The sequence below is a fragment of the Podarcis pityusensis genome, assembly GCF_964106645.2.
Source record: "Podarcis pityusensis genome assembly, chromosome: W".
Taxonomy (NCBI): Eukaryota; Metazoa; Chordata; class Lepidosauria; order Squamata; family Lacertidae; genus Podarcis; species Podarcis pityusensis.
In genome coordinates, this window is record NC_138045.1 from 37229360 (window position 1) to 37252874 (window position 23515).

At 49.2% G+C, this 23515-nt stretch overlaps 1 pseudogene across 1 annotated transcript; it reads right to left on the reverse strand.

Moving 5' to 3' along the window:
- Positions 1 to 8285: 8285 nt before the first annotated feature.
- LOC308467669 (inositol polyphosphate 5-phosphatase OCRL-like) lies at positions 8286 to 22983 on the reverse strand (annotated as a pseudogene). The gene is made up of 8 exons: positions 22888 to 22983; positions 21479 to 21532; positions 19379 to 19482; positions 15639 to 15774; positions 15050 to 15139; positions 14405 to 14570; positions 13436 to 13589; positions 8286 to 8382 (listed from the first exon to the last, which is right to left on the reverse strand). The product of its transcript is annotated as an inositol polyphosphate 5-phosphatase OCRL-like (transcript).
- Positions 22984 to 23515: the final 532 nt, after the last annotated feature.

The window sequence follows — 23515 nt, forward strand, 5'->3', positions numbered from 1 at the left end:
GGTCAGAAATTATGAAACCAGTCTCACTATCTAGACTTCAAGCTGATTTGAAAATATATCTATATTGAGATATCGCCCGGCCCTAGCCACAGCAAGCATCTCAAGGGGGAAAACAAAAAACAAATTGCTCGCACCCCAAATCCAAGCTCCCCCTCCCCCTATTAATATGCAGCTCGTAATCCTCCCACTCCGGATGTGCAGTTCACTCAAAAGCTTACTAAATATGCAGCTGTGGACATGAGGTTTGGCTAGAGAGCCAGTGTGGTGTAGTCATAGAATCATAGAATCATAGAGTTGGAAGAGACCACAAGGGCCATCGAGTCCAACCCCCTGCCAAGCAGGAAACACCATCAGAGCACTCCTGACATATGGTTGTCAAGCCTCTGCTTAAAGACCTCCAAAGAAGGAGACTCCACCACACTCCTTGGCAGCAAATTCCACTGTCGAACAGCTCTTACTGTCAGGAAGTTCTTCTTCGGGTTACACCGGACAAGAGTGCACACAGAGACTGAACATGGAGCCTGGCACACTTCCGTCGCGAAACTCTGCAAGCTATCCGTGCCTCCTACAAAAGTCCTCCTCAGGCCTCTTTCTCTTGCCGGTAGCAGAGCGAAACACAGCGGTGAGAAGCAAAGTGCAGCACGTGTGGAATAAATCAGAGCAGACACAAGGCAGTCCTTATCTACTCTTGCGTTTAATCATGAAGAATAACACCATAAATTCAGACCTGGCGAGAACTGACACATTCTCCCTTTCGCATCGCGTCCGAGAGTCAGACTGAAACACACGGAGTCAAACCCCTCCCTTAAGTGTTTCTAACCACGCCTCAGGAAAGAGACGTCACCAGAACTCTTTAACTCTGTGAGTTCTGAAACCATTAACACCCCCTCTCGTCACGAATCCTGAGGGAAACTGTGAACCCCTATTTACAGACCTCTTTGAGTTCAACTCACCTCCCATTGCCTTTTGCCTCCCACTGGCATCTATCCCAGGCAATTGTTGAATCCCTTCCACACTCCCAGAATCACACTGTGCGAAACCAACCCACGCACTGGTGACCTGAAACCTCTCCGGTGGAATCCCCTTTGTGGTCCGAGTTGACCTCAGGGGCACAACCTCGGGCGCTCCTCCTGACCCACTGGGGTCAGCAAGTGTGTCTCCAGCAAGCTCAGAAGACTCCCCCTCTGACTTGCTGCGTCTTCGGGCCTCCCGCACTTGGCTAACAGGAGATGAAGGCTCACTCTTGGGTTCTCTCTTAACCTGTGGAGAAACCCACCCCTGTGCTTGACCATCATCAGCAACCTGGTCTTCAGCAACAGGCTCCGCCTCTGCCTCTCCTTCCTCCCTTTCTTCCTCCCTTTCCTCCCCCTCAGAATCGGACAAGCATTCTGAGAGAAAATCAGAACCATACCTAGGCTGTGACCAACCACCCTGCTCAAAGAACTCAGCATGCTTGCTGACCAGCAGCGTGGTCTGATCACCCTCTGGGTATGCAAACTTCCACCCATTTGTTGCAGGATCATACCCACAGAAGATCATGTCCTGGTACCTAGGACCACCCTCCTTCCGTTGCGCTGTTGGTATTGGCACTGAAGCCTTGGAACCAAACGAACGGAAGAAATGCACCTGTGGCTTCCTTTTGTGCAACAGAAAAAACGGTGTGTCACCTACATCGTGATTGTAGGACCTGTTAAAAATAAAACTGGCAAACTTCGAAGCCTCACTCCAAAAGCTCTGAGGCAGCCCAGAGTCACACAGTAAAACCCTGACAGCTTCAGCCAGTGCTTCACTCCTGTGCTCTGCCACGCCTCTCTCTTGAGGAGACTTTGCACCCGTCACCTGGTGACGAATTCCCTTTTTCTTGAAGAACTCCTTCAGAGCAGACCCAGTGAACTGTGACCCATGGTCGCTCCTGAACTCTTGCACCTTGGTGGAGAACCTTAGTTCCACCTCCGCAACCCAATCCTGGATGAGTTGCGCCGCCTCTCTCTGCGACCTGAGAGAAAAAGACCATAAATTCTGAGTAAAATCATCCGATATCAATAGCAGATATCTGGCCCCACCCAGACTCTCACACTCCATTGGTCCTGTAAGGTCTGTGTGAATCAACTCAAAAGGTTTTGTGGTTACCCTCTTTACCCCGGGAAACCTGCACCTTTTTACCTTGCTGCATGCCCTGCACACTAGGGATCCCTCACATGGCGTGATTTTACAACCTTTGGTGCAGCCTGGCAACCTCTTAACACCCTCCAGACAAGCATGAGACATTCTCTTGTGCCATACATGAACACATGAATCATGGCTGGGAACACTAGCACACTGCGCCTGTGCTTTCCCTGCATTCCCACCACCCTCCAGAGGTGTTTCCAGAACAAAGAGATTGTCCTTGCTCTCCACGTTGACAAGTTGCTTCCCCCCTCTGAAAATGGAACAGGTATTATTTTCAAAACAAATTTTGTATCCCTGCTTCGCCAGAGCAGAAATCGATAACAGGCAACACTTCATCCCTGGTACAATGAAGCACTCCAGCTCCGCCTGCAAAACAGAAACATAGACATTTGCCACTTTAGATACATTTCGTTTTGTTCCGTCAGCTAATTTACAAGTCATTCCAGTTAAAACAGCCCTGCAATTCTGCAGCTCCCCAGCAGATGGCGTTATCAGGTGATGACTCGCTCCTGAGTCCAGCACCCACTTCACAGTTGTGTCCCTGCTGGCATTGTTGTTCAAAGTTGCCAGAGAAGCTGCGAGATGATAACAGTCTCCCTTCTCTGAGTCACGTCCTTCCTTCGCGTTCCCACGCTGGCCTCCTCTCCGAGACTGGTTCCCATGGGAAACGACCTTGGAGACATCCTGCCCGGCCTCTCTGCTCCTCTGCGGACAAGCCCGTTTTAGGTGGCTGTTCGATCCACAGACATAACATCGACGAGTGGAAAAAGCCTGAACACAGCTCTCATCTGGCTTGCCCCCCCCACCTCTGCAACCGGTGGAGCTGCCTGCGCCAGACCTGCCTTCTCGGACACGCCTCTCCTGTTTCCCAGGCTTCGACTCACGACGCAAACAACTCTTGGCAGCCTTTGGAAAAAGAGGCTTCTCTGAGCTTTTACTGCTCACCGCCCCCCCACTGCTCACAGGGCTCCCAGGACGCTTTCCTGCACCCGCAGTGATGGGTAAAGGGCCCCCAGCAGCTTGCCTCTCTCCAAGCTCCTCACGCAGACATGTTGCATCACCCACGCAGCTTGTAGACTCTGCTAAACCACCAGCAGCAGCAGCAGTGGCAATAGTCCCTTCGCCCCCCTCAGGGGTCCCACAGCCTTTCCCAGCTGTGCACCGGCTTTCCGTGCTTTCTTGCCTTTTTTCCTGTCTTGATGCAGCCATCTCCCGGCCCTGGCCTCTGCCCCCAGCTTTACACGCTTCCTGGAGAGCTACCCAAGCGACCTCAGGCTTCCTTGCATCCAGAACTATAGGCCTAAAATCAGCACTGACGTTCTCAGCCAGAAAAGTAAGCACACGTTCCTCAGCTTCACGTTGGCTTGCACCAGCCCCAGCTGACGTAGACATCGGCGTGACTGTTTCCCAGAGCTTGGCTCCAACTAGGGACAACTCTGCTAAATAACTCCACTCTAACCACGAGTTAAGAGTTAGTTTCGCACACGGCAGCTTAAGCTCAAAGCCGTGTTCCTGGGACTGAGCCATCTCCTCCTCCCCGGGGGCTGAGCTTACTCACGACTCGGCAGTAGCTTCCTCCGGCCTCCGGCAGATCGGCTTCTCCTCCCAGCGAGCTCCTTCCAGCTTCAAAGACACAGCTCCAGAGCTCCAGCTGGACCCCAGCAACTTTCCTGCTGGCTTCCCCCACACGTGGGACGTTTCTGCAATGCTTCAAAGCTTTGGCGAGCACCCATAACCTCTTCGGGTTACACCGGACAAGAGTGCACACAGAGACTGAACATGGAGCCTGGCACACTTCCGTCGCGAAACTCTGCAAGCTATCCGTGCCTCCTACAAAAGTCCTCCTCAGGCCTCTTTCTCTTGCCGGTAGCAGAGCGAAACACAGCGGTGAGAAGCAAAGTGCAGCACGTGTGGAATAAATCAGAGCAGACACAAGGCAGTCCTTATCTACTCTTGCGTTTAATCATGAAGAATAACACCATAAATTCAGACCTGGCGAGAACTGACACATTCTCCCTTTCGCATCGCGTCCGAGAGTCAGACTGAAACACACGGAGTCAAACCCCTCCCTTAAGTGTTTCTAACCACGCCTCAGGAAAGAGACGTCACCAGAACTCTTTAACTCTGTGAGTTCTGAAACCATTAACAGTTCTTCCTAATGTTTAGGTGGAATCTTCTTTCTTGTAGTTTGGATCCATTGCTCCGTGTCCGCTTCTCTGGAGCAGCAGAAAACAACCTTTCTCCCTCCTCTATGTGACATCCTTTTATATATTTGAACATGGCTATCATATCACCCCTTAACCTCCTCTTCTCCAGGCTAAACATGCCCAGCTCTCTTAGCCGTTCCTCATAAGGCATCGTTTCCAGGCCTTTGACCATTTTGGTTGCCCTCCTCTGGACACGTTCCAGTTTGTCAGTGTCCTTCTTGAACTGTGGTGCCCAGAACTGGACACAGTACTCCAGGTGAGGTCTGACCAGAGCAGAATACAGTGGCACTATTACTTCCCTTGATCTAGATGCTATACTCCTATTGATGCAGCCCAGAATTGCATTGGCTTTTTTAGCTGCCGCGTCACACTGTTGGCTCATGTCAAGTTTGTGGTCAACCAAGACTCCTAGATCCTTTTCACATGTACTGCTCTCAAGCCAGGTGTCCCCCATCTTGTATTTGTGCCTCTCATTTTTTTTGCCCAAGTGCAATACTTTACATTTCTCCCTGTTAAAATTCATCTTGTTTGTTTTGGCCCAGTTCTCTAATCTGTCAAGGTCGTTTTGAAGTGTGATCCTGTCCTCTGGGGTGTTAGCCACCCCTCCCAATTTGGTGTCATCTGCAAATTTGATCAGGATGCCCTTGAGTCCATCATCCAAGTCGTTGATAAAGATGTTGAATAAGACCGGGCCCAAGACAGAACCCTGTGGCACCCCACTAGTCACTCTTCTCCAGGATGAAGAGGAACCATTGATGAGCACCCTTTGGGTTCGGTCAGTCAGCCAGTTACAAATCCACTGAGTGGTAGCATAGTCAAGACCACATTTTACCAGCTTCTTTACAAGAATATTATGAGGCACCTCTTAGTGGTTAAGAGCGATAGACTCGTAATCTGGGGAACCGGGTTCGCGTCTCCGCTCCTCCACATGCAGCTGCTGGGTGACCTTGGGCCAGTCACACTTCTCTGAAGTCTCTCAGCCCCACTCGCCTCACAGAGTGTTTGTTGGGGAGGAAGGTAAAGGAAAATGTTAGCCGCTTTGAGACTCCTTCGGGATCTTAGGGTGACGGGCAGGAAATAAGGAACAAAAACAGCAACAGAACATGGATGGGCCTTCATAGGTTGATGGGCTGCAGCCCCAGCCAGCATGATGGGGTCACATGTTCACCACCCCTTGTCTAGAGCACGTTGCAGAGGCAGTGGTAGAAACTGAACAACAGCTGGAGCCCCAGCCCATGACTTTGTCTGGGCAATGCAGCACACAGCAGCTGGTGAACAATGCCTCCGGCCTCCTTCCCATCTTCCTCTCCAGAAATGTTCAGGGTGGTTAGTTCTATCTCAAGCTACCACATTCAAGAGAAAGAGAAAGAGAGGAGGGGGGAGCAAGAGAGCTTTAGGAGCACAGCAGTGGCAAGCAGCCCATCACTAAAAGGAGTTGGCAAGGATGGAGAATTTGATCCCCTCATCCCCAGGGCAGCTGTTGATTAGGACCCAGTTCATCCCCCCTACCCCCCCGCCAATACTCCCCGCCCCTGTCTTGAGAGAGAGAGTGTGTGTGTGTGTATTGGTGTGGGGAATGACACATACTGTATCAGAGTCTTAGTGCAAGAGTAGCTGGTGCATGCTAAAGAACACAGGAGCCTTGCTGGGTTAGATCAGCATTTTGTTCCCACAATGGCCAACCACATGCCCTTGGGAGTCCATAGGGACACGGGGACAAGAGCACTCTGGTAATCAAAAGCATGTGGTTTGTGATAATAGTGGCAAGAAATAGCCCTGACCGGTAGCCACTGATAAACATATCCTCCATGATTCTAAATGTCTACAGCTGTCCAAATTGACAGTCACCACTGTCTCCTTGTGGCTAGGATAATACACCCAAGTAGATCTGATTTCGAGAGGAGTGACATTTCCCTGAGCCACCCCAAAGCAGCCACTACCGCTTCCCAAATGCCAGTGCTCAGGTGGTAAGAGTAAGCCAGAGTGGCATAGCCTGTGCAGCAGTTGCTGAGCACAGAGACAAGGAGAAAACTGGCTCTTGGGGCCAGAGGGGGCTGGCGCCTGCATCATGAGACTGGGCTTTCTGCCTCCCGTGCTGCCAATCGCAAGCAGATCCAGAGTCGAGCAGCGCAAAATCAGTGACAAGCAGTGATGGCAAATTCTGGTTTCGTCTCCGTTCTCCTCTGCCGAGTTCTACAAGGGCCACGTTGAGACTAGGGAAGAGAAAAACGCAGAGAGCTAGAGCCACCACCTGGACTGGATTTGAGTCAGAAGGCAGGCAGGTGCGGGTTGCCTGAGAGGAAAGTCAGGTTGGTGGGGTAGTGCCTGGTTTGCCCTAAGGGACCAGCTGCCACTGCATGGAGCAGCTGCTGATCGTTGACAAGGGCAACTCCATTTACGTGCCTTCGAGGCACATGCACACTGGAAGGGGCACTTGAAGGGGCAAAAATGTCCCCCCCAAGAGCACAAAAGCGGCAAAGTGGCATGGAAACAGCATCTCGACTCCCTCCCAGGAGCTTTGGCACCGACCTTTCAGGCCTGTGGAGAGTTGGAGCAAGGAGTTTTGCAGGGAGGCTGCTGGTTTTCAAAAGGCCTTTCAAAAGGGCTTCCGGAAGTTTAAAGGGTGTTTGCAGGCTTTTCCAATGCTGTCCCCCAATATATGCAATTTCATTTAAACGCACGGTACCTCGGAACGCAACCCCCGTGTAAATGGGGCGTTGCCTGTACCTGATTTGAGCCCACTACAAGAACATCTAGAGGATACCAAACCAACTGTTACCTTTTCTAGGAAGCTGTCTTCTCCCTGAGATCAGAGGAGGAAGGCAAGAGCAAAAGACAACAAAGGGTTTTAATGTGAGGAGAATCAGAACTTACAGGGTTAAACAGTTCTGTGTGACGTCTCACATTCTGAGGCGTGGTTTGGTTCACATACGGGAATCTTTCTTTGTGTGTGAGTTTCCTTTCGTTTTTGGCTGAGAGACGAAAGAATGTCCGCTCTCTCGCCGGGCTGATTTATGATGTTTTTCTTCTCATTAAAGGCTGTTAGAGATTAGCAAGAAGCCTGCGTTCAGTCTGATTTATTATCCACACACAAGGCAACACTTTCTACCGCTGCTAAGAACTCTGCTAAGAGCTAAGAGCTCAAGTTTTTCCTATCGGCACAAGCGTCCATTGGCACAGGGGAAGTGTGCCGGGCGCCATCTTATCTCAATAGGTTATGGAAGCTAGCCAAGCTTTGGAAGCTGTTGCCACGTCGTGCCTGTGTGTGTGGGAGAACCCAGCTGGAGCCCCTGCCTAACATTTGAGGCAGTGAAGCTTGCTGGGGAGGATCTCATCTTCAGGACCGGGTGCCAAGAGGAGCTGCTGGAGATGTGAGTAGGCTCAGCCCCGGGGGAGAAGATGGCAGATGGACAGGAATCATTCTCAGTCCCCTTTGAAAAATTAAATGGGAGCAACTGGGAGGAGTGGTCAAGGAAGCTGAAGGCCTGGCTGGTAGCCAAGGGTCTGTGGGAGGCGACCCAAGGGCCCCCACAGCAAGCTGCAGCCGGAGCTGCAGCAGCGGTTGTTGCAGCTGCCCAAGCCTCACAGAGGAAAGACCAGAAAGCCCTAGGAGCTATAGTGCTCAGTTTGGAGGGCTCACAGCTACCTTTGGTGGAGGGTCTTGAGACTGCCCAGGAGGTCTACCAGGCACTAGAGAGAGTGCACCACAGGACCACAGCCGGGGCAAAGATCCACACCACCAGAAGCTTGTTTGAGCTGAAGCTGCGTCCTGGTGATAGCATCAGACAGCATGTGACTAAGATGCCCTCTGTTTTCAACAAGCTGAGACTGTTGCAAGTCAACTTTACTGAGGAACTGAAAGTTTATATTTTGCTCAGCTCTTTGGACAAAAGTTATGACAATTTGTGTCTAACTTTGGAATCGATGAATCCAGCGGATCTTACGCTGCAGCATGTGACTGGGCGTTTGTGTGACGAGGAGGAACACCGTCTCAGAGAGGGCCGAGCTGGCACAGGGGGGGCCAAGCCAGAAGGCACAGTTCAAGCTTTTTCCACTCGTTGTTTTGTCTGCGGGTCTGTTGACCATCTGCGTCGGTCCTGTCCGAGGAGAGCTAGAGAGGCCGGGCAGGATGTCTCCAAGGTCGCTTCCCATGGCAGTCAGCTAAGTCCTCATGGCAGCCAGCCAGGTTTCCATGGCAGCCAGTCTAGGAGAGGAGGCCAGCGTGTAATGCAAAGGGAGGACGTGACAGAGGAAGTGAGAAGGACGGTTCTTCTTATCACCTAGCTGCCTCCATGGCAACGCTGAAGGACAACTCCGGTGAGGGCAGCATGCTGCGTTGGGTCATTGACTCAGGAGCCAGCCATCACCTGATGCCATCGCCATCTAGTGGCGAAATGTGGAACTGCAGGGCTGTTTCAACTGGGAAAACAGTCATTCTTGCTGATGGCTCACAGAGACAATTAACTACTATTGGCAATGTGTTTGTTTCTTTTTTACAGGCAGAGCTGGAAGTCTACGTTGTGCCAGGAATGAAGTGTTGTCTTTTATCTGTATCTGCTCTTTTAAAGGAGGGTTATAAGGTTTGCTTTGAAAATGATGTCTATTCTATTTCCAGGGGTGGGAAACAACTGGTCAGTGTTGCATGTCAGAACAACTTCTTTGTTCTGGAGACACCTCTGGAGGGTAAGGGGAACGCTGACACAGCACAGGCGCGGTGTGCTAACGTTCCCACACATGATTCGTGAGCTCACTTGTGGCACAGGAGAATGTCGCATAGCTGTTGGAAATATATCCAGAAGTTGCCAGAATGCACTGAGGGTTGCATGTGGTAAATTCTTGGATTGTTGGGCATGCAAAAGAGCAAAGATAAAAAGGTGCAGTTATCCCAGATCGGAGAGGGTAACCACAAGGCCTTTTAGCTTGTGCATACAGACCTTTGTGGACCCATGCCAGTGCCGAGTCTGGGCGGAGCCAGGTATGCGCTCACGCTGACAGATGATTTTTCGAGGAACGGCTGGATCTTCTCGCGGAAACAGAAAAGCGAGGCCGCACAACTGATCAAAGACTGGGTTGTGGCAGTGGAACTACAGTTTTCCACCAAGGTGCAGAGCTTTCAGAGCGACCGAGGCGGAGAGTTCACCGGGTCTGCTCTGCAGAGTTTCTTCCTCCAGAAGGGGATAAGTCACGGGTTGACGGTTGCTTTTTCTCCTCAGGAGAATGGCGTAGTGGAGCGCAGGAACAAAACGCTAGCTGAGGCAGCTGACGCTCTACTGTTTGACTCTGGTTTGCCTCAGAGCTTTTGGGCCGAAGCTTGGAAAGCTGCCAGCTTCACTTTGAACAGGTCCTATAGCTCTGTTGTAGGAGACACACCCTATTTTCTGCTGCACCGGAAGAAGCCCAAGGTGCATTTCTTCCGTGTGTTTGGTTGCGAAGCTTGGGTGCTTGTGCCAAAGGCTCAACGCAAGAAAGGTGACCCAAGGTCCTGGAAAATGATCTTTTGTGGGTACGAGCCTGGGACAAAAGGGTGGAGGTTTGCCTATCCAGAAGGCGATCAGTCCAGGATTCTAGTCAGCAGGAGTGCTGAGTTCTGTGAGCAGAGTGGTTGGTCAAGGATCCATGCGAATCCTGACGTTCTCTCAGAGTGTCTGTCTGATTCTGCTGAGGAGGGAGAGTTAGAAGTTGAACCTGTTGATGAGGACCAGGTCTCTGACCAGGGTCAAGAACATGGAGGGGCATCTCCACAGGTTGTTAAACGAGAGCCCAAAAGTGAGCCTTCGTCTCCCGTTAGTCAAGTGCAGAAGGCCAGAAGACGCAGTAAGTCAGAGGGGGAGTCTTCTGATAACAAGGACACACTAGCTGGCCCCAGTGGGTCAGAGGGAGCACCTGAGACAGTGCTCAGACGTTCCACACGCGCTACAAAGGGGGTACCACCTGAGAGGTTTGAGGTCACCAGTGTGTGGGTTGGTTTAGCGCAGTGCAAACCAGAGAGTTTTGAGGAGGTTCAACAGTTGCCTGAAGAAGAAGCCAGGAAGTGGCAAGAGGCAATGGGAAAGGAGTTGAACTCAATTAGGTCCTTAGGTGTGTTCTCCACCATGAAGCTGCCAGAGGGCAAGCAGGCTGTGAGCTGTCGTTGGGTTTACAGGATTAAGCCCACAGCGTCTGGAGAACCACAGTACAAGGCGAGGCTTGTAGCCAGAGTGTTCACGCAGAGAAGGGGGCTGCATTACACCGAAGTGTATGCTCCTACTTCCCGGAGTGAGACTCTGTGTGTGCTTTTAGCAGTAGCTGCTCAAAGAGGGCACCAAGTGCACCACTTTGATGTGGATATGGCTTATTTGAACTCGGATCTGAAGGAGGATCTGTACATGTTACCTCCTCCAGGGTTTGAGGGCAATGAGCCAGGTGTTGTGTGGAAGCTGCACAAGTCAATTTATGGTTTGAAACAGTCAGCCAGACTGTCAGGAGAGACACAGGAGGCAATTCTGGTGTTCGTAGTGTTGGCTATTTGCAGTATGGTAGTGCTGCAGAGAACTTGCTGGGGAGACCATGCATTAAAAAGGGACTCAAAAATAACTTAAACAAGGTTTTAATTACAAAAACAAAAACTCCTTATACACTAAATACATCAACAACAAACCAGACCCAACCACCAACCCATCCCCCAGGGTAATGGGACAGCTAGGTGCTGCTCCTTATATACTACACCCAATTGCTGACACAGCTTAATCAATACAACTCAGCAGCACCTGCTATGTTTCACAGCTGTAAAGCTGAGTCTCGTTATTTTGCTCTGGCCCTTGCTCTGGCCCCTTAAAGACATACACATCGGGTGGAACAGTGATGAACCTTTACATTTAAAGAAACCATTCAACACGTAGATGATATTCTGTACGTGGCACAGACAAGTAGACAGGTGCAAGGTTTTGCCAAAGAGCTTGGTAAGAAGTTTAAGCTCAAAAACCTTGGTCTTGTTCAGGTTTATCTAGGCGTTAGGATAGACAGGTCTGACAATGGGAGTTTCTTGCTCAGTCAGAAAAGCAAGATTGAGCAGTTGCTTGAGAAGTTCCGGATGTCTGACTGTGCAGGGGTCAGAACGCCCATGGAGACTAACTTCGTGAAGGACAGTCAGCTTGGGGAGCGTTCTGAGTTCCAAAACCCTGAGGTGTTTCAGTCAGCGCTAGGGAGTCTGTTGTATCTCTCTCAGTGGAGCAGACCAGACATAGCGTTTGCTGTGAATCTGCTCAGCAGGGAGGCTACAAAGCCCATTGTGAATGCCTGGCAAGGCATCAAGAGAGTGTTGAGGTATTTGCAGGATACCAAAGAGTTTTGCCTCACGTTGTCAGCTGAAGGTGACGCACGGCTTACGTGCTGGAGTGACAGCAATTGGGCATCTCTTGGGGACAGGAAGACTGTGTCTGGGCTGGTGGTAAAGTTCAGGGAATCCCTGGTTGGGTGGAAGTCCCGGAAGCAAAGTCTTATTGCACTTTCTTCCACTGAGGCTGAGTTCAGTGCGTTGTCGGATTTGTGCAGGGAGTTGGACTTCTACCGGTGCTTGATCCAAGAGATCTGTGGGGATTGTTACTTGCCCATAACTGTTTGGGGAGACAATCAACCTTGTCTTAGGTTGGCAGAATCTGGACAGTTCAAGTCCAGAACCAAGCATTTGGACATACGTTTCCAGAATGTATGTCAGAGTGTCCAAGCAGGTTGGATACGGCTCAAGTATTGTTCGAGCCGGGAGAACCTAGCTGATGGGTTTACCAAACCCTTGACCTTCCAGCGACATGGGGAGTTCTGTGAAGGGTGGTGTTTGGGGTCAGTTATACTCACAGTTTTCCCTCAGGATGCGAGACAAGAGGGGGTGTGAGGAGAATCAGAACTTACAGGGTTAAACAGTTCTGTGGCAAGATCCGAGACCAGGGTGAAGAGTCGGTGGAAGAAGATTGGAAAAAGTTTAAACACCATTTATAGAGATATTGTAAAATTAAGGAATGTTAGAAAAATGTTGGAATAAAATTATATGGCTTTAGCAGAAATGTCATAAGGAATTAGGTATAGATAGATTAATAGAAAATTAAAGGAAAAGTATGGCAAGAATGTGTTAAGATAATTTTAGAACAGAAAACAGAGTAAGATGGAAAGGAATTGCTGAAACAAATAATAGAAGTGGAATACAAAAAGGGAGGTGGGAGGAGGTCGCTGGAGATAAGTGAATGAAATATAAGATATTGAAAATGTTTGAGGTGTTTTTAAACTGTTTTTGCTTGTTTTTGTTTGTTTTTTTAGTCCATGTAGCGATTTTGTATTGTATTTGCATTGTTTTTTCTTTTTTCTTTTTTCCCCCCTTTTTTCTTTTTTTGTTTGAAGTGTTGTGTTGGAAATTTTGAAAAAATTAATAAATATCATTTTTTTTTAAAAAAAGGGTTAAACAGTTCTGTGTGACGTCTCACATTCTGAGGCGTGGTTTGGTTCACATACGGGAATCTTTCTTTGTGTGTGAGTTTCCTTTCGTTTTTGGCTGAGAGACGAAAGAATGTCCGCTCTCTCGCCGGGCTGATTTATGATGTTTTTCTTCTCATTAAAGGCTGTTAGAGATTAGCAAGAAGCCTGCGTTCAGTCTGATTTATTATCCACACACAAGGCAACACTTTCTACCGCTGCTAAGAACTCTGCTAAGAGCTAAGAGCTCAAGTTTTTCCTATCGGCACAAGCGTCCATTGGCACAGGGGAAGTGTGCCGGGCACCATCTTATCTCAACAGTTAATGGCACAGGCCCTGAGAAGAGAAAGAAACAGCCCGTTGGCTGAACAGTATCTGGGCAGATGGCAGGGAAATGCACACGGTTCAGTGGCCCTGCGAAAGGGCAGGTGGGAGGACCAGAACCTGGGATGACTCAGTCAAGGCAAACAAAGGGCATGAACAGCACACAGGAAGCGGATGCACAGCTACAGAAGCTGACGCTGAATGCAGCGGAGGACCCCCAGCCCCCACATTGCTGAGTGGAAGAGCAGCTGTTTTTCAAGCAGGCAAGCAGAGTGGGAAGGGTAGACATCCAGCACAAGGCTTCCAAGGAGGTCCCGAAGCAGCTTGGTAGGTAGCTTCCACTGATGGTGAGGAAATAGTCCTTGCCAGGGTCAAGGTGAAGGACAAAGATAGCCTCAATCTTCTCTTCCTTGCTGACGTACACATCCAGGGAAATGTCCACCGTCTCACCTAAAACGGGAGGAGGTCAGGTAGATACACTCTTTGGCACAGCCAAGTTGGCTTGTCTGTAAATTAAAGGTTAAGACGGTGAAGAATTGAACAGAAGGACACAATGTGAGCCTGCTGGATCAGGCCAATGGCCCATCTAGTACAGCATCCTGTTCTCACAGGTGTATGGGGGAAACCTTAACTTCAAGAATTAGGAAAAGAAGTGACTCAATTCCCACCCCCACCCCACTTTCCTCTCTAGTCCTCCAAAGCAGCAGCTGCACAGAAGATGGTGACAGGATACTGGGGGGTGAGAGAAAGTGATCCTAACAAAAGAATATAAAAAGGGAAAGGATTTTTGCGCCCCCAATGTAACTTTCTTTTTTAGTTTACATTTCATTGAGTTTTTAAAAGTTTGGCTAGTTCTATAAGTTCCCCAAGATATTTTTGTGCCTCCACAACATAAAAATACGCATTTTTTTTTTTTAAAAAGTAATTTTTGGACGGACTGCTCTCACTGGTTCCCTGCGATGCCAAAAGGTGATTTGGGACCCTCCAGCATTTTTTGGCTTCAATTCATTTGTGTGTGTGTGTTTGTTTAAAGCTGGTCACACACACTTTTACACTTTGGGCTCAGCTGCTTTGACGTGTGGCCCTTGGAGGCTTGAGCATGGGGCAATGCAGCCCACAAATGTTAAGCCTCCCCTGCTCTACCAAACTCCCAAGGTTTGAGGGAGGAGGGTTGGGAAGAGGAGGAGAAAAGGAAGGCCTTCCCTAGATGACCCTTGGGGTCCCTTTCCAACTCTAAAGTTCTCTGATTCCAGAGAGAGACTCACTGGGCTCCAAGTATCCCTCGCAGGGCTCAGTGCGAAGCCATGGCTTACAATACTGGCTGTCACTGAGCTTGGGGATAAAGGAGAAATGGAGGGTGACCTGCCCGTTGTTTGTGATCTGGAACTTCTCCTTCTGCAGCTGCCGGAACTTCACATTCTCAAACGGAAACTGCACAGCAAAGGGGGGGGGGGGAGAAAGTGAGTGCTTGCCTTCAGCAGAGGCAAGGAAACGTGCTCCAGGGGGAAGTTTGTCCTTGGCCCCAAGCTCTCATTTGGGGGACTGCACATGCAACAGGTCCACGTGGGGCTCTCCAGATATTGCTGCACTTGCCACTGGCCATGTTGGCTGGGGATGATGGGAGTTGTAGTCCAGCATCTGGAGGGCACCACGCTGGCTACCCCTCGAGTCTTTGCCTGCGAGGAAGAGGCTGCCGCTCAGTGGAAGGGCATCTGCCTTGCATGCAAAGGTCCCAGGTTCTATCCCCAGCATCTCCAGGTAGGGCTGGGAGAGATCCCCCGGAAATCCTGGGGAACCGCTTAAGACTGAGCTAGATGGGCCAAGGGCTTCTTCCCCCCCCCCTGGTCTTTGTGCAGCAAACCCTCTTTAAGGGGTTGGAGAGGATCCTATTCGTCTTTACCTCCCTCCAGGGAGGGAAGGAATTCGTTCTCCATCCTGTCCATCAACTGAACAATATCCTCAAACACTTTCCGGTACTGTCGGTCATCCACAACCTTCACCTATGGGGGGGGGGGGACAGATCACATTTGTTGGGGCTATGGACTAAAGGGGGGGCATGAGTTAAGAGCAGAAAGGCCTGATGCACCCCCCTGTTCCCAGCCCTGAAAGAGGCAAGTACTGTAACTCTGAGAGCTTCCCTAGGGATGGCAGCGGCTGTGACTTCCAGAGCCAATGGGCTGAAGCCAAATGCTCCAAGCCAAGTACCACAGAAGCTCCATTGCATGAATGGAGCCAACGGTTAAGGTATACAGTTCAGCCCATGTGGTCTGCCATGCCGGCAGGAGCAGCGTGTACTCAGAACAGTGGAAAATGGAAGCCTAGGGATTTAACAGAGCCAAAACCTGCCCACTCCTTGCACCAGAAGTCATTTGCCAAGGAAGAGCTCTGTGGAAAGGGGCCTGGTTGTTGGTCAGGGCCTGCCCAGATTCGAGGAGGTGCCACATAGCAGGCAACTAAAAACCCTGAATAGACAATAGCCCTGGCCAGGGCAGTTGTTACCCCTGTGAGGAAGAGGGAGCTGACGGGCTTGTGGTCGCTCCTTTTCAATTCCATGTGGCTTCAGTAGCTGAGCTGATTCACGCTGCCTCCTCTCCAGAGGATTGGCTCACACCATGCTGGCACACGGCACTTCCCACTGCAAGGAGACAGGAGAGACACCAGGACTGTTAGACTGGCTGAGGCAACACACAAGGCTCACACAGTCAAACTTTGGCTCCACACACGGCCTGTGATCTTGACCACGGTCAAGAGCTGGAGATGATGGGGCTTGGGAGTCCACCTTCTGAAGGGGCAGACCTTGCAGGTGTGCAGGCATTTTGCCTCATGGAGAGAGTTGTTAGGAAATCAAAAGCTGCCTTCTACCAGGTCAGAATGAATTTCTGAGCTACCCCAGTTTGGATTCCTACATTGCAGGGGGTTGGACTAGATGACCCTCGTGATCCCTTCCAACCCCACAATTCATTAATTAAGTCTACTCTGGCTGGCAGCAGCTCTCTGTGGCCCAATCCTTTTTCAGGTGGAGGTGCCATAGAGTTTCAACTTGAGACTCTGCATACAAAGCATATGGCACACCACCAAATGATGATCCTTCCCCAAAGCAAGGGGCCCCGTTATTCTTGTTCAGACACTATTTTTTCAGTGATCCAAAAGACCCTTTCTGGCACCTGAAATGCTGCCCAAAGGAGCCTGCCGTTTTCCGGCTTCGTCACTACATGTTCCGCCTGTCTTTTTGATTTCCCCATTACCACAGCAAGAGCAATGAAAGTAGCAGGCCTAGGTGGCTTCTGACAGTTGTCAAGAACCACAAGAACATGCCAAATCCTGGATGGTGAGGCTCAATGGCTACTAGCCATAATGGCCACCGCACATACTCCACCAAGAGAAGCAGTATGGCTTGGAGGAGGGGAGCGTGCTGTTGCACTCAGGTCCTGTTTGTGGGCTCCCCGAGAGGCATCTCATTGGCCAATGTGAGAACAGGATGCTGGGCCAGGTGGACCAATGGCCTGATCCAGCAGGGCTGCTCTCATGTTCTTATGCCCTGGCAGACTCATCTTGAGAGAGCACCAAGTCTAATTCCCAGACTTCCTTGACACAAACAGGATTCTCCGCTTATACACGCCATGAAACAGAGGATGCTGGTTATCAGGACAAATGTGGGGAAAAGGACTTCCGGGTTAGCGCCTCTGGTAATGGCTGAACTCCTCTGATCGGGAGGAATTTGCTTCGTGGAAATTAGGGTCTGGCCGCCACGGCGAAGGCGGGGACCCACCAAAAATCACAGGCGGGAGAAGCCTGTGAACGTGGGATTCGGCTGGCACCTTTTGCGCCTCCCCTACTCGCGGGGAAACCCGGTTTCGGGGATCCAGAGCGACGTGGGGTGAGTGGCGCGGTGCTTTGAATTGACTGCTTCTTTCACGGAGTGAAGCCGCATTGCTGTTGCCGGAGAGCGCTGACTTTTTCCTGTGGACAATTTGATCTTAAAACAACTACCCGTGAGTAGAACAAAAAATTGGATTTTTAAATGTCTTAATTTGGCACCGAAACGGGGAGGTTTCAAACAGGAAGTCCGCCTTCCCCTTTTGTAAATAGATTGAAGCAAAGAGGCTGCAAGCTAAAGTCTTGGAAAGCCTTTCATAAAGGATTAAACTTCCATCGGCTAAATCATCAAACCCCCCTTGGAAGCAGGAGAAGAGGGGGGAAATTTAAGACCGCGTAAGCCTGCAGGAGAGAGTGAAGAAAGTCAAATTACCACCGCTCTGAACCTGGAAACGGGCTGCTAGTAAGACTGACGTTTTGGATATGCTCATTGACTGTGAATAGATCGTCTGCTGACAGTAAGTTAAAGAAGAGAAATACATTGTTTCCATTGTCTCCTTCTGCGTTTAAAAAGGAGTAAAAGTAATTGAAAATTGAAACTAACTTTATTGTTTGAACTGTGCTTAAAAGGAATGATACAAATAGAAACTGTTTCCCCCTAGAGGAAGCCTTTGAAATTGTTACATGAGCTGAGCTAGGGGAATTTCCACCTGCAAGATAAAACTGTGAGAATCTGGGATTGACCTTGGACCGTTAAGAATGTTGACAGAAGAAGCCTTACTGGTTGCATTATGTAAGATTAATGATTCACTGGAACAGCTCCATAAGAAGACGGATGCGAGGACTATAAAAATTGATAACTTGGAACAAAAAGTGACTAATTTGGGACAAAAAGTGAATGTTAATACAGAAATTATTCAGGAATTGATACAGGGATCTATTTTGACATGGCAAATTGAGGAGAAGGCGGGGGAGAAAGTTGTTGCTGTGGAACCTAAAGTTGCACAAGTGGAGACGGAGAGAGCCCCAGCCTTACAGATGCAATTTGATGACTATAAGTTGATGCCTTTCAAGACTGAATTTAGAGAAACTCAGACTTTGAGGATTGGAGCCCCGCTTGGACTGGAGAAAGAAAGTTGGATAGATCCCCTCATGCAGGGATTTATTGACCTTTGGGACCTAGACTTGGGTCAGGAGGAGACTGGAGTTGTGGGGACTGCCAGACTTGGAGGAACTTTGAAACACAACTGGAAATATCTTTTGAAATTCAGTTTTAACTATGGAGATTTGGCTGACTTGTCGAGAAGGAATGAAAACATTGCTAGATGGGAATTTCCCCGAGATCTACTTTTCAGCATCAAAGGAAGGAAAATAAGAACAAGATCAGGAGAAGAAAAAGTAAAGTGCATGTATAAATATGAAGAAGACTTGCAGAAGGGACCTGGAAAAGAGTTAAGAGCCTCGGACAGAAGATCACCAGGTTGATGGGCTATATGGAATTGACGGAAATGACTGGCAGAACTCGAGACCAGGGAGAAGAGACGGTGGAAGAATATTGGAAAAAGTTTAAAATCTATATATGGAAATAATGTAAAATTAATGAGTGTTAGAAAAATGTTGGAAGGGAATTATACGGCTTTAGTAGAAATGTTTTAAGGAGTTAAGTATAAATAAGTATTATAGTATTAATGGAAAATAAGGTTAAAATATGTTAAGATAATTACATGACAGAAAATAGAGAAAGATGGAAAGGATTTGCTGAAACAATTAATAGAAATGGAATACAAAAAGGGAGGTGAGAGGAGGTCGATGAAACAAGGGAATGAAAGAGAGGATATTGAGATGGTATGATGTGTGTTTATTGAACTGTTTTTGCTTTTGTTTTGTTTAATGTGTTAATGTTAAGGTTGTGTTGTGTATTGTTTATATATTGTATTGTATTGTTTTCTCTTCTGCTTTTCTTTTTCTTTTCTTTTTTCTTTTTGTAAGGTTTAAAAGTAATAAATATTATTTTTAAAAAAAAAACAAATGTGGGGAAAAGGAGCCAAAACATTTCCAGAGCAGGGATGGCTTGAGGAAGACAACATATCACAGCCTTGCATTTCACAACTCACCTAGCAGCCTTTGGCAACCCGGAATTCCATGCAAGCAAAGTGAGCAGGTGAAGGAGAGCTGGATCTCTCTCTTCCTCCGTGGCTTGGTGTCCATTCTGGTTGCAGAGGAAAGGAAGTCCGACCAGCCCTCAACTCTAGCCCTCCTCCAACAGCTTGCTTAGCAGAAAGCCATGTTTAAAATATATGTTTTACTAGCCTGCTCAGGAGGATGGAAAGGCAGGACACTACTAGCATCTCGGCAGACTAGGAAAAACAAACAAGCCTTGCAGAAGAATGATTGAGAGGACTTACTTACAGAGGCTCAACTATCAAGCAGGATCTGTTTTAGAGTCGAATTTGTACGTCGGGATGAACTTGATCTCTCCCTCTGTGAAATCAGCAAAAGCTGTCTTTTGGGTACGCTGAATGTTTAGCTAAAGCCAAAAAGAAATCGCTTATCAGCAGAGAAGCAAAAGACCCCCTGTTGCCTGACAATGGAGTCTATTAACAGCCACTGTTGTGCTGGAAGACCAAGGTGAAGTACTAGTAGGTTAAAGGTAAAGGTAAAGGGACCCCTGGTTGGACAGTGTTCTCGAAGCTACAAACATGAGTCTGACCAAACTGCGGGAGGCAGTGGAAGACAGGAGTGCCTGGCGTGCTCTGGTCCATGGGGTCACGAAGAGGCGGACACGACTAAACAACAACAACAACAAAGGGACCCCTGACCATTAGGTCCAGTCGTTACCGACTCTGGGGTTGCGGCACTCATCTCGCTTTATTGGCCAAGGGAGCCGGCGTACAGCTTCCGGTTCATGTGGCCAGCATGACTAAGCCGCTTCTGGTGAACCAGAGCAGCACACAGAAACGGCGTTTACCTTCCTGCCGGAGCGGTACCTATTGATCTACTTGCACTTAGACGTGCTTTCGAACTGCTAGGTTGGCAGGAGCAGGGACCGAGCAACGGGAGCTCAGCCCGTCGCGGGGATTCGAACCGCCGACCTTCTGATCATCAAGCCCTAGGCTCTGTGGTTTAACCCACAGCGCCACCCACGTCCCTACTAGTAGGTTAGCCAAGTGCAAAAAAAGGGGTATACCTGCTGAAATCCTATCTTATACACACTTATTAAAGGTACAGGATGCTTGTGCATTTTTGCCCCATGTCATCTTAAATTACTTTGCTGCATCACACAACAGGAAAATCCTCTAACTCAGGAGCAGCAGACACGTGGCCCTCACAATGCTGCAGAACTACAATTCCCATCATCCCTGATTACTGGCCATGATGGCTGGAGCCAACAGGAACTGCAGCTCAGTAACATCTGGCAGACCACAGGTTAGCCATACCTACAATATGCAACGTTATATGTACCAATAATCCATACAAACTGTTAACCACCACCAGAATACACCCCTGACAATATGAGCAACTGCAAAACCATCCTTTTGCATCCTACGTTGGCTCCCAGCACGTTTCTGAGCACAATTCTCGGTGTTGGCGCCAACCTTTAAAGCCCTAAATGGCCTCAGCCCTGAAAGAGTGTCTCCATCCCCATTGTTCAGCCCAGGCATCAGGGTCCAGCACCGAGGGCCTTCTGGCGGTTTCCTCACTGTGAGAAGCGAAGTTACAGAGAACCAGGCAGAGGGCCTTCTGAGTAGTGGCACCTGCCCTGTGGGACACCCTCCCGTCAGATGTCAAGGAGATAAGTAACTATACAACCTTTAGGGAAGTTTTTAATGTTTTATAATGGTTTTGCATATGTTGGAAGTCTGAGGCTGCCCCCCTTGCTTTCCTTGCAGCATCCTTCTCAAAGGGCTAAGGCATGACTACGCTCACAGAGTTTAAATCCACCATAAGGTGCAGCAATCAGGCCTCTGTTTCAACACAACACAAAATACCAATGATCCTTATGCCAAGTGGGAGAAAGGTCGTCAACATGATGAACACACAAACCTTGGAGAGAAAAATGTAAAAGAAAAAGTACCAGCAATTTAATTGGACTTAATGGAAGTCTCTGCTGATAAGAACATGTGAGCAACGCAGATTTTCCAGACAGATGCAAAACCTAGAGCAGGAAACCTTAGACCTTTAGATATTGCTGGACAGCAGCTATGCTGGGGCTGATGGGAGTCCAACAACATCTGGAGCGTGTGCTGAGCTAGGAAAGCCCTCTAACTGGGAAATTGCAGAGCAGTCCTACTTATTCCAAGGCAACCCTCCAACTTAATTGGGACTTGCTTCTAATTCAGGTTGCACAAACCTGCAACCTTAAAAAGCATTTGTAGAAGTCGCAGTCATCCTATATTATAGCTACACTTTGCTCCTAACTGTCTGAAAGTGGTTTCTCTAGCCTAGGCTGGGGTATCCCAGACAAAGGAAATAAACAGGGCAATATCCTAAACCACCACACATAACACAAAGATGTCTCTCACCTGGTTGTAGGTCAGTAGTCTCTGAAGCTCATTTTTAGTGATCAGATGACAATGCTGGAAAAAAGCAAAGAAACCACAGCTACAGGCTAGCTCACAGGGTCGGGGGTCGGGGGGCAGCCTGCTGCCACTTCCTGCAATATGTAGTAAGACTGATAACTAGGATTGGGCAGTATGATCATATTAGGCTCGTGCTCTGTGAACTAGACTGGCTCTTGAACTGCTTCCAGGCCCAATTCAGAGCATCCCATTTGGCCTTTCAAGTGTTTCATGGTTTGGGAAAAGGGTACCAGAAGAAGGCCCACGTATGTTTGCACTGCCTCTCCACTGACTAGAATCCCTTTCCCAGGGAACTCCTGCTCTTTCAAGAATGGCAGGGCCTTTTCAGTCATGGCACCCTACCTTTCAGAATAATCTCCCAAAGAGGTTCACCTGGCCCCTGCTTTGATGTCCTTTCAGCAAAGACTTTTAGAATTTCCCCTGGTTCTTTAATTCATGGGCAGGGCGCTTGTGGCCCTCCAAACCCTGCTGTAGTACACAGACACAGGAACATAGGAAGCTACCTTATCAATCTGCACACACTGGTGACTGAGCCGGGAACCTTCTCCATGCAAAATGGCCACTCTGCTTTCGCGTTACTGCCCTTAACAAACTGCAACTCCCACCCCGATCACTGGAGAAGTTGCCCGCATTTGCTAGAATCTAATCTAGTACATCTCTGCCACTCGGTTTATGTTGCTCTCTACTGGCTGCTCTAGTAGAAACCTTAGTGGTGCAGCTGCAGCAGCAGGGATCGTAGACACTGCACCCTCCTGGTGTTGCTGAAGTGGAACTCTCATGAGCCCCAGTCAGCAAGGCCAGTTCTTAGCAATTATGGGAATTTTGGTCTATCAACATTTGGAGAGCACAATGCTGCCTGCCATAAAGAAGGCGGATCACCGAAGAATTGATGCTTTTGAATTCTGGTGCCGGAGGAGACTCTTGAGAGTCCCATGGACTGCAAGAACATCAAACCTCTCCATTCTGAAGGAAATCAGCCCTGAGTGCTCACTGGAAGGACAGATCCTGAAGCTGAGGCTCCAATACTTTGGCCGCCTCATGAGAAGAGAAGACTCCCTGGAAAAGACCCTGGTGTTGGGAAAGATGGAGGGCGCAAGGAGAAGGGGACGGCAGAGGACGAGATGGTGGGACAGTGTTCTCGAAGCTACCAGCATGAGTTTGACCAAACTGCGGGAGGCAGTGGAAGACAGGAGGGCCTGGTGTGCTCTGGTCCAGGGAGTCACGAAGAGGCGGACACGACTAAAGGACTAAACAACAACAAATGCTGCCTACCTTTGAGCTACACACAGGCAGGAAAGTTACAGAAACATGACTCAATTTGCTTCTCCAGATAGCGGAGACCAACAAGTTACATCAGCCAAGGCTCTCTCCCTACAAGCCCTCGAAACACACTCGTGTTTCATGATTGTCAGCTGCGGCAGACCCTGGTCAGGGGGCAGGAAGCTCATCTGGGCACAGATATCCTTGTAATCCTGGTTTCGGTGCTCAAAGTCTTCCATGTGGGCAGCAAGGTGGGAATTGACAACGCAGAAGCTGGTATTGTTGCAGACAAACCTCACGGCCACACACCCCTTGTTACCCTGCAGGGGCGGAGCAAAGATGCCTGTTAGTGAGCAAGCAGGAAAGAGGGGGAAACTGGTTGGCAGAGATTAGAAAAACAGATAGACAGACAGAAAGATCGACGTAGGGAATTCCGCTGTCAGGGTCTACTCCCCATCTTCCCCATGATGCCTGTGCCCACTGTCTCCCTCATCACTTCCTTGATGCGGCTGAGCTGGTCCTTCCTGACAAAGATGAGCAACATTATTCCGACTAGACGCACCAGCTGCACCAAGAAGATACAAGGTACTGGGATGTCTACCAGCTCTGTTCATTGCTTGCTGTCCTGGGCCGGCTGGATGCAGATAGGAGTGGCAGGTGGCAACAACTGGGGATCCCCCAAGGGAAGAAGGCTCAGAGCCAGGGAACTGGTGGGGGGAC